Consider the following 9,843-nt stretch of genomic DNA (forward strand, 5'->3'; position numbering starts at 1 on the left):
GGAGATGGCAAGAGCCAGAGATGGTGGGTGATTCCATGGAAACATCATCTTCCAGACACAACAGAGCTGATACCCATGTGAACTCAGAGACTGTGGCAGCATGCACAGGCTCAGACAAAAATCCCAGCACAGGGGGATAGGGGGTGGACACAAGGCCCCACCCCTAACCAAGAAGCCATTTGCAATTGATACCTGCTGGGGGAGGAAAAATCAATTTTCTCCAATGCTGGGTACGTCAACCACACTCACGGCAGGCCCAGGAGTAGTTGACCAACACACAGCAGACACAGGCTCCATGTGTGTGTGTGTGTGTGTGTGTGTGTGTATGTGTGTTTAGATATTTTTAGTCTTATTGGTTTATTTGTTTGGGAGGGGGCAAGATTTTGGGGGAGTTGTGGGAGGAGAAAATATGAACAATACAAAACCTTTTAAAATAAAAGCACCCCTACCCCGTCCCACTTACTACTGCCACTGACTTCACCATGCGCTGCATAAAGGTGGGGCTGGGCTTTGATCTGACCTTTTTTTCAGAATATTCTTCAGTGTCTGAGTGTTCGGGGCTTGGCTTTGGGTTGTCTGCCACCCAGCAATCAGGTGCTTCTAAACAGGCTGCCTGCCTGCTCCTTCTAGGCTGCAGCTCACCTCCGATGCTCAGAGCAGCACAGAATCAGCCCAAAGAGGGCACACTGATCATGGATTTCAGCCTGACCTGTGCCTCAGTTTCCTTTGGAATCTTCCACCCAAGATCACTTTCTAAGGAGAGTTTTTAAAAGGTGCTAAAAAGAATGGCACATATTTTTATGTTCCATACACAAGTATTGTTAAAAAAAATCAGTATTTTTAACCTCTTGCATTTTTCAATCAATAAGGACAAATGTGTGTGTTTGTGTGTATATGTGTGCGTTTGTGTGTCTGTGTGTCTATGTATGTGTTTGTGTCTGTGTGTGTTTGTGTGTGTATGTATGTTTGTATGTGTTTGTGTATATGTGTTTGTATGTGTGTATGTTTATGTGTGTGTGTGTGTGTCTGTGCGTGTGTGTCCAGTCTGAGTTTCCTCTGTAGGAGTGGGTGGGCTTGAAGCAGCAGCAGCAGCAGGGTTAGTTGTCTCTCAGCTCTCCCCTCTTCTCCAGCAGATGGTCGCCGCCTCATGTGCTTTTTTTAGCATTTGAAACCAGCTTCCTGGAATCTATATCCTCACCATGGGCAAGCGATAGTATTCCCGAAAGCTTGTTTTTATGGAGGAAAATCCAGCTAAACCTGGTCCACTGGTCCTGCCAGCTTCATAAAATACAGAACTACATTAAGAGGAAAGTCTTCCCTGACTCAGACCTGAGAGCTGTGTAGGGAGAGTGCCTTGACATAGCTTCTGGCTGCTTAAATTTAGGGGTGGGAGATGAAGTCATCCTTAGAACCCACTTTGAGGGGCTGGAGAGACAGCTCGTGATTAAGAGCAGAGGATCTAGGTTTGGTTCCCAGCAGCCACACAGTGGCTCACAAGTGTCTTTAACTCCGATTCCAGGACACTGACACGTCTGTCTTCCTGAAGCACCAGTACTCATGTGGTACACAGGCTCACATGCAGGCAGCCACACCTACCCTTAGAACACTCTTGGATATTCAGAAGGCTTGAACTTTTGTCTCTCCAGAGCCCAGGAAGTAGAGTGGAAAAGTACAAAGGCCAGGGTCACAGAACCTGACACGGTTGTTGCTTCCCATTCAGCTCTGCTGAGGTGACTCTCTCTAAGCCTCCATTATTATCTGTAAGATGATCCTGGCACATTGAGAGAATATGGCACAGATACTGTTTTCCTTCCTAGCTCTTCTCCCACTCGCTGTCTGGCTGATACCACCTTACGCGCCACCCCCAAGCCTCTGAATTGAGATGACAGAGCATTCATTCAGCCAGGGGGCTCCTGCTGTGCCCGGTGCAGTTTCTCATCTCTCAGACTCCCCTCCCCTGTGTAGGGCTGTGCCTCACCACCAGTTTCCAATATATGGAGAGCACAGAGTGAGGGACTATCTTTCAGTTACTTTATCAGATGTTGGGTTTTTAGTGTCGCTTCTATTGCTGGTGGTTGGGGGTCTGGGCTGGGTGTTTTTAGTTTCTTAGCCTCTAATCCAAATGATTGAAAATAAGGACTCACACAGATTTGCTGAAGAGGCAAAAAAGAGCTTCATTGAGATCAGAGAAATAGCGTGGGGCGCAGAGGGAGACAATACCAACAGCAGGCCACAGGGGAGTCCATGTGGGACTACCTCTTACGGGACTCAAGAAAAGGTTGGTCATTAAATGGCATGGTGTAGCCCGTCCTCGTTTTTGGTTGATAGATTTCTCCTTTCCTACAATGCACCTGATTTTAATTTAATGCACTAGTTATTCACACATAAGCATATGATGGTAAGAGGAACGTCTCCCTAAAAGGTCCTAGAAGATACAGCTAACCCTACTACGCATGCACCCAAAACTGCTTCAGGCTGGGCTGGCTCTTCTAGTTCTCATATGGAGACACATTGGGAGCAGCATACCCGAATATAAATTGTCTAGATTTGGTTGTTACTAGAGATGGGAAAACTCATACCATCATTCAAAGATGGGAATATGTGTAGCTCGGTACTGATCGGGACTTTGAGGGGGCTCTGCAGTGGGCAGGCTCAGTGTTTAGAGAGGGGTGGATGTCCATAGTATGAGCAGGTGAAGAAACTAGGCTGCCAAGTGCATCGTCACACAGGGTGTATGTGACTTAACCCAAACCTAACAGGGCCCGAAGCTATGCTAAGCTAAGTTACCCGGATTCCTGCCTCAGTACTGTTTCCCTCGCCTCTCTGTTGTAGGCTGTCCTGTGAGAGATGCCCAAGTGACAAAGAGCTGAAAGCTAGAACTCAGGGAGAAGGGGCCTCTTAGCATCTATAGGTAAGAGCTTGGGAGACAGCCCTTCCACATGCCTTGAGAAGCCCTTCCACATGCCTAGTCGACACGCTCAGCCGGAGAAAAGCTCTGACCCAGCTGTCTTACACATGGTCCTCGCCTACAAAGGCTGTAAGAAAACCTGCTTTGTCTTAGCCACTAACTTACAAGGTATTTGTTATGTGGCCCAGATAGCGAATGCCTTGGCAAAATGCAGTTTCAAAAGGACTCAAGGGGATGATATGCCGGTTTTCTCTCCACCGCTGGGATAGACCGAGGCGGAGGATGGAGTCATGTGCAGGCTCCTCACTCCGCGCTTGGCTGGAGCCCATGTGTGTCCTCCAATGAGGCCTGAACTTTTGCATATCCTGGGTCCCAAAGGCAGGGGAAGGGGGAAGAGGAAGAGAAGGAGGGGGGAGCAGAATGAGGAGGGAAGAAGAGAAAGAGAGAACGGGGAATGGAGATGGGGCAGAAAAGGAGGGAGGTAGCAGAGAGCCAGGTTAGTGGTAAGACAGGTGGGTCAAAATATAGAAAACAGTGGAGACCACGAACTCTCAGGAAAGCCACAGCCCCGCCTCCTCCGCCACAGCCCCGCCTCCTCCGCCACAGCCCCGCCTCCTCCAGATGGAGTAATGGGACTTGACACTTTCTAAAAGCTGCTTCACTGGAATACAATTTGCACACCATACAGCCCAACCATCTAAAGTGTACTACGTTCACAGAGGCACCACAATTCATTTTAAACCATCTCCATCAGCCTCAATGGAGCTCCTGCTCCCCCTAGCATGGGCAGTAGCCGCAGCGACTGTTCCCTGAACGGCCCAAATCTCCTTTCTGTCTCTGTACGGTTGCCAGCTCTGTAACTTTGAGATGTCTTCAAGGCACGGGGCAGAGCAGTGGCCGCCGTAAGTCCCTTTCTTCTCTGCTTTGCTTTTCTCTGCTCTCCCTGAGCCTCAACTTACACATCCTGTTCTCAAGGAAAATTAGGTTTTTTTTTCTCCTCTTCTGTTTCAGATTCCCCCTTGTATACCCACAGAACCAACTTATTGATGCCTACCACTTGGCTATGATTAATTATGAGTGCGATTATCTTTTAGGAGTAAATTCAATTTATTTATTTTATGTATATGTATATTTATTTATATATCTTATTATGTGTATTATATGTATAGATAAATACATGTGTATATGTATTCATTTTATGTATATATAACACATATATATATACATTTTTATATATTTTATGTATATATATACATATATACATGTAATCCTCAGTGTATGTATGTGTACCATGTGTGTGCCTCTGCCTGAGGATGCCAGAGGAGGGCATTGGATGCCCTGCAACTGGAGTTATAGGTGGTTGGGAGTTGCCATTGCTGGAACTCAAACTCAGGTTCTCTGTAAGAGCAGTAAGTGCTCCTCACCGCTCAGGCATCTTTCTCAGCCTCACTTTAATTTCGTTTCACTGGGTTGTAGGGCGGGAGACATGTATGTTGATGGCCGCTATTGTATCCCCGTGCCTGACACGAAGTTGCCACCTACCCGAACTATTCAGATATAAGGATCAGTCTGAAAGGCGGAGAAAAGTCTGCGCTCTCTCCAGTGCTTCCCCCTTAAGAGGGCATAGAGCAAGGTAGGGCAGTGTGTACCTATCATACCAGTGCTGGCAAGACAGAGCCAGGGCTGCGAGTTCAACCTCAGCCTGAAGCTACACAGGGAGAAGGCATGAAAAAAAAAAAACCCAACAAATTAAATAAGAGGCAGGACTGTATATGATCCTCTAGAAATTTGTTCTGCTAAGAAGAGCTGAAATGGTAACACTTGATGTTTCACAGGAATCCTGGCTCGCTCTGTGAATGTATTCGGCAGGAGTTCACTCCCTAGTTGGGTGCTCTTGCTGCACAGCATGGTGAGAGCTTGGAAAAGTGACAGTGACTGCCATGTAGGTTTGTCACATAGGTTGATCTCCGTGTATGAACATGAGCCTGTCATGGATCTTCTTAGATCGCTGGGAATCTGACTAAAGATGACCCTGCCACGTGTCCCAACAGTCCCTTGAGTTTCATCATTAACTCACTGAGCACAGCTTACAAGTCTCTAATAGACTGAATCAGATCTCCAGTGGCTTATTTGGAGCCACGTTGTAATGTTATTTGCTTAGAGTCGCTCTCAACTCACCCATAAGGTTGTGTTAGGAGCTGTTGTCTCGTTTCATCTCAGCTCATAATGGATAGAAGTAGGGGTGAGCACCTCGTCAGTTGGACCCAACTATTCCTGCCTAGGAAAGCTGACAGCCCTGTGGTCTTCTGCATTGTCAGAACTTAAGGATTTGGGTCCACTTCTGAGGGATACAAGAAGGTTAATATTAAACTTCAGAGTCTGAAGCCTCGGAAGGAGTTAGAAAGGAAATCTAATTCCAGGGAACTGTCCGGTGCAAAGCATGACAAAATATTGTTTCCTTTAGCTGTTGTTTTTCTTAAGACTCAAACTGCCTTGGAGAGCACCCAACACATGTGAAATGCACAGGAAACTCACGGGATGCATAGTCCATGGTGGATGTGCTCAAAACACATCTTAGTGAGGGTTGTTTGTTTGCTTGTTTGGTTTTCTCAGAGTGGAGAAGAGAGGAAGGCAAAGGTGACTGCTGACGTACGGAACATTCTGTGTTCTGTCTTCTTGTTTCCAGCTAGCTTCTCTGGACTCTGGGTCCTTGCTGATGTGGTTCCTGTGTTACATGTTAAAGTCATGTATGGTCACATCCCGTTTCCACTGTCATGCTATCTCTGACGACATGCTGTAATGAGGGTTTGAGTGTGACAGGACCTTTCAGAGCCCAGCTGTGCATGACTCAAGGGTCTAAAATGCCTGGCAAGGTCGTCTATGATCTGGGATAATGCGTATGAGTTCGTGTCTCCTGCCAGCGATGATAAATGACACAGACTCCCATTGGAGTGTCTAGGGTGGTAAGTAAGCAAGTTCTGTAAAGGATTACAGAAACTGCCAGTCATGGTGATACATGTCTCTCTGATCCCAGCTTTCGAGAGGCAAGCGGATCTTTGCACCGTTGAGGCCGACCTTGTCTACATAGTGAGTTTCAGGTCATTCAGGGCGAAATATAGTGAGACCCTGTCTCAATAACAACTATAACCACAACCACCCACTGAAAGTGAGAAATTAAGTAGAAGAGACTTGGGAGCATGAGAGGAATTTCTAGATAAGGAAAGAGCCTTCAAACTCCTTTGTCTAGGATTCTTAATAGGAAGGAAGACACCAGACAAAGACCGGCGAAATCTCTATTCCGATTGGTTGATTTCCTGGGCTACCATGGGCCAAGCCAGTGGAGGGTCTACACACTCTCTCTAAGCCTGTCCTCCTGGCCTAACTCTAGGGATGAGGGTGCACTCTTCCTAAGCTGCCCACTCACTGAGCATTTCAGACTCTGCCTTGGATAGCTATTGGCCTTGACCGGCTGGTGCTATATTTCACTTGGCCAGCGTTACTGCACTCTGACCTTGCAGGTATCTCAAGGGCTGTTTAGTATGCTCTTACACTTACATCATCTGCTTGGGCCTCTACAATAGCGGACTTAACTCTCATCGGGCCACCAATGATAGCTGCAGTCTTTCTGGGCGACATCATGTTTAGCTCCTTGTCTATGGCGTGGTCTCTGGAAATAGATGGACTCTTTCTTAGAAACTTCCTTTATTTAACATACTACGATTGTCTGCATTAGAAGCAAGAATATGAGAGACAAAAGGGCCTTATATATATCCCTCAAAGCCTGTTGGGGGAGAGAGAGGTACTTGCCACCTGCCCCCAATGGCCCAGAGACTCGTCCTTATATGTATTGTTTAGCTTGGCTATCTCACATCCAAATACAAGCCCTCTCATTCATCTTCCCCAGTGTCTCCTTGCTGTGTTAACCCATCCTCTTCATAACCACCCCAGCCTCTGTTCTCACCTCAAGATTCACGAGTAACCTGCAGTTTAACCGTAGGCTCTTCCTGCACCAGCTGGAAGGTTGTTTTCCCTCAAACTGCTGTACTCAGTGCCTGGCTTCTCTCAGCCCCAGCTCTCAAAGAACAGGATGGGAGTCTCTGTCATCAGGACCCTCCCAGAGTCCTTCGACCTGACAGATGATAAGCCTGAGGGCAACTGTGATGACTCTTGTTCCAGGCTGAACGACATGGAAGGTGCTAGAGAGTAGGAGAGATGATGACTGAGGTTTCTGGCTCCCTCTTGTCCTCTGTGGATCTCCCAACCTTCACACTTGTCTTTTATTAGACCAAGTCAGCTTACAATCTTGTCCACAGTGATGCAGCCACCCCGCTGGATGCTGGGATGTTTCCTGAGATTCAGTGCCTGTTTGGGCTCATTGAGACCTAAAAGCAGCCCCCAGGTACCAAAAAGGATACAGTGTTTCTATGTCCTAAGCTTCTTCATTATTTCCCTTTTCTAATACCCTCCATCCATCTGTATCCCGAATTGTGAACACATTGGGAGAGTGACAGGGAAAAGGAGCTCTGGTGACAGCTTTTTTTTTTTTTTTTTTTTTTTTTTTTTTTTTTTTTTTTTTTTTTTTTTTTTTTTTTTTTTTTTTTTTTTTTAAGATTTATTTATTGTTATCTGTAAGTACACTGTAGCTGTCTTCAGAAGAGGGCATCAGATCTCATTATGGATGTTTGTGAGCCACCATGTGGTTGCTGGGATTTGAACTCAGGACCTTCGGAAGAGCAGTCAGTGCTCTTAACTGCTAAACCATCTCTTCAGCCCATGGTGACTGCTTTTTAAACACGTTTCAGGCCCGAGACTCCAGACAATCATCTTACAATCCCTCAAACCTCAAAGTCCCTCCTCCTGTTTAGTCTTTTCTAAATAAGCTAGTCTGCCTTCGTTGCTGAAGTATGTTGTTGGTTTGGTCGGGATGAACACAGGTCTGCCCGGAGTAGAGCTGTGGGGTTTCTGTTTGCCAGGTTGGTGAGGCGTGGCCAAGGTCAAGGCAGGCTAGCAGGGCTTACTTGGGAGAACTAGCACACGCATGGGCATGTTTGGAGATTGCAGGGTGCTCTGGCAATGAGTGATGGTACTGACTGTATGTGCTGTGGGGTGTATGTGTGTGTGTGTGTGAAGATGACCCATGGCTTTCATTAGGTCCTTGAAGAGCTCTGTGACTTATAGCAGGTTAGGGGGGTTTGTCTGGTCTTCTAGCAGGTTAGGGGGGCTTGTCTGGTCTTCAGGCTTCCCGTTCTGAGATAGCATACTGACTTAAGAGCCCTAAGAGGAGGGATGCAGGGGTTAGCTGATGCGGGGCTACCTGGTGGTTGCTTGGATGAACTAGAGCCTCTGAGTTTGCTTCTGGTTTGGCAAAGCCTTCGGGAAGATCAAAGACGTTTCCAAAGGCCGAGCACAGTTGCCTTCTTTTCCAAAGGATGGAAATAATCTTGGTCCAAATCTGCAAGGGCAGTTCACTCTGAGTTGGCTTTCCCTGAGCCTCACTGAGAGGTACTCTAGGAACCCATGTGCACATGCATGTGCCTGTGCAAGCACATACACACATACACACATGTATACACACATACACACAGAGTAAACATGCACGCACACACACGTACATATGCACAGGTACACACACATTCATACACACATGCATGTGCCTGCACAAGCACATACACACATACATGCACACATGCACACACACATATACATACAGAGTAAACACACACGCTCACATGCACATGCACATGCCTGGGCCCTCAAATACACACATACACACAGAGTAAACACACACATACACACAAATGCATACACACACATGCACAGGCATACACATTCATATGCACATGCATGTGCCTGCGCAAGTGCATATACACATACATACACACATATGCACACATATACACATATACATACAGAGTAAACACACACACACTCATATGCACATGCCTGGGCCCTCGAATACACACATACACATAGAGTAAACACATACACATAAATGCATACACAGACACACACACGCACACACACAGAGACACACAGAATAAACACACACAGAGGTGAACCAAGAATGGACTTGGGTGAGGAGGAAGGAGGAACTCCTGGGGACAGAATTGCTAAGAGACCTTGGTAGACATGTGGAGAAGGACAGAGCTTTGCATACATTGGGAGACCTCCCTTACATTGACTTTGGAAGCCTACTGCATCCTGAGATGTGTGTCGCATTCGCACCCATTTCCCAAAGGAGCCCAGACTGGTGATGAGACCTGCCTAAGGCTTCACAGCTAGACAGATCAGAACCGGTCTCACTGGTAGTCTCGATGGCATGAGCCTCCCCGCTTTATCTGCTTCTCTGCATCTTCCCCGGAAGCCCCAGCTTGGGCTGACTGGCTCAGGAGCATGCACTTGGCTCTCACATTTATGATAAGGCTTTTCTCTGCTAGTTGGAACACAAATGTCTACTTATCCCAGATAGGGAGACCACAATAGACCAAAGTACAGATACCACCAAAGTCCATCTTAGTAACCAATGAGTTTTCTTGGCGTTGTCTTAGGGTTTCTATTGTTATGAAGAGACACCATGACCAAGGCAACTCTAATAAAAGCAAACATTTAATTGGGTCTGGCTTACAGTTTCAGAGGTTTAGTCCATTATTATCATAGCAGGAAGCATGACAGCATGCAGGCAGACATGATGATGGAAAAGGAGCTGAGGATTCTGCATCTTGATTTGAAGGCCACATGGAGAAACTGGTACCCTCAGGAAACTAGGAGGACACTCTCTTTTGCAATGGGTAGAGCTTGAGCATAGGAGACCTCCAAAGCCCATCCCCACAGTGGATCTTCCAACAAGGCCTGATCTTTGAACAGAGAGAGAGAGAGAGAGAGGGGGGGGGAAAGAGAGAGAGAAAGAGAGAGAGGGAGGGAGAGAGAGAGGGAAG

The 9,843-nt window shown here is 46.8% G+C and overlaps 1 long non-coding RNA gene across 1 annotated transcript in view; it reads left to right on the forward strand.

The window, feature by feature from the left end:
• The first annotated feature begins 2,773 nt into the window (after positions 1-2,773).
• The window catches only part of LOC116087734, a 14,644-nt gene continuing 7,574 nt past the window's right edge, over positions 2,774-9,843 (forward strand). Inside the window, exon 1 of the long non-coding RNA XR_004117596.1 lies at positions 2,774-2,911. This is a non-coding gene — a long non-coding RNA (uncharacterized LOC116087734). The remainder of the gene's footprint in view (positions 2,912-9,843) is intronic.

The sequence above is a fragment of the Mastomys coucha genome, unplaced genomic scaffold (genome assembly GCF_008632895.1).
Source record: "Mastomys coucha isolate ucsf_1 unplaced genomic scaffold, UCSF_Mcou_1 pScaffold13, whole genome shotgun sequence".
Lineage (NCBI taxonomy): Eukaryota > Metazoa > Chordata > Mammalia > Rodentia > Muridae > Mastomys > Mastomys coucha.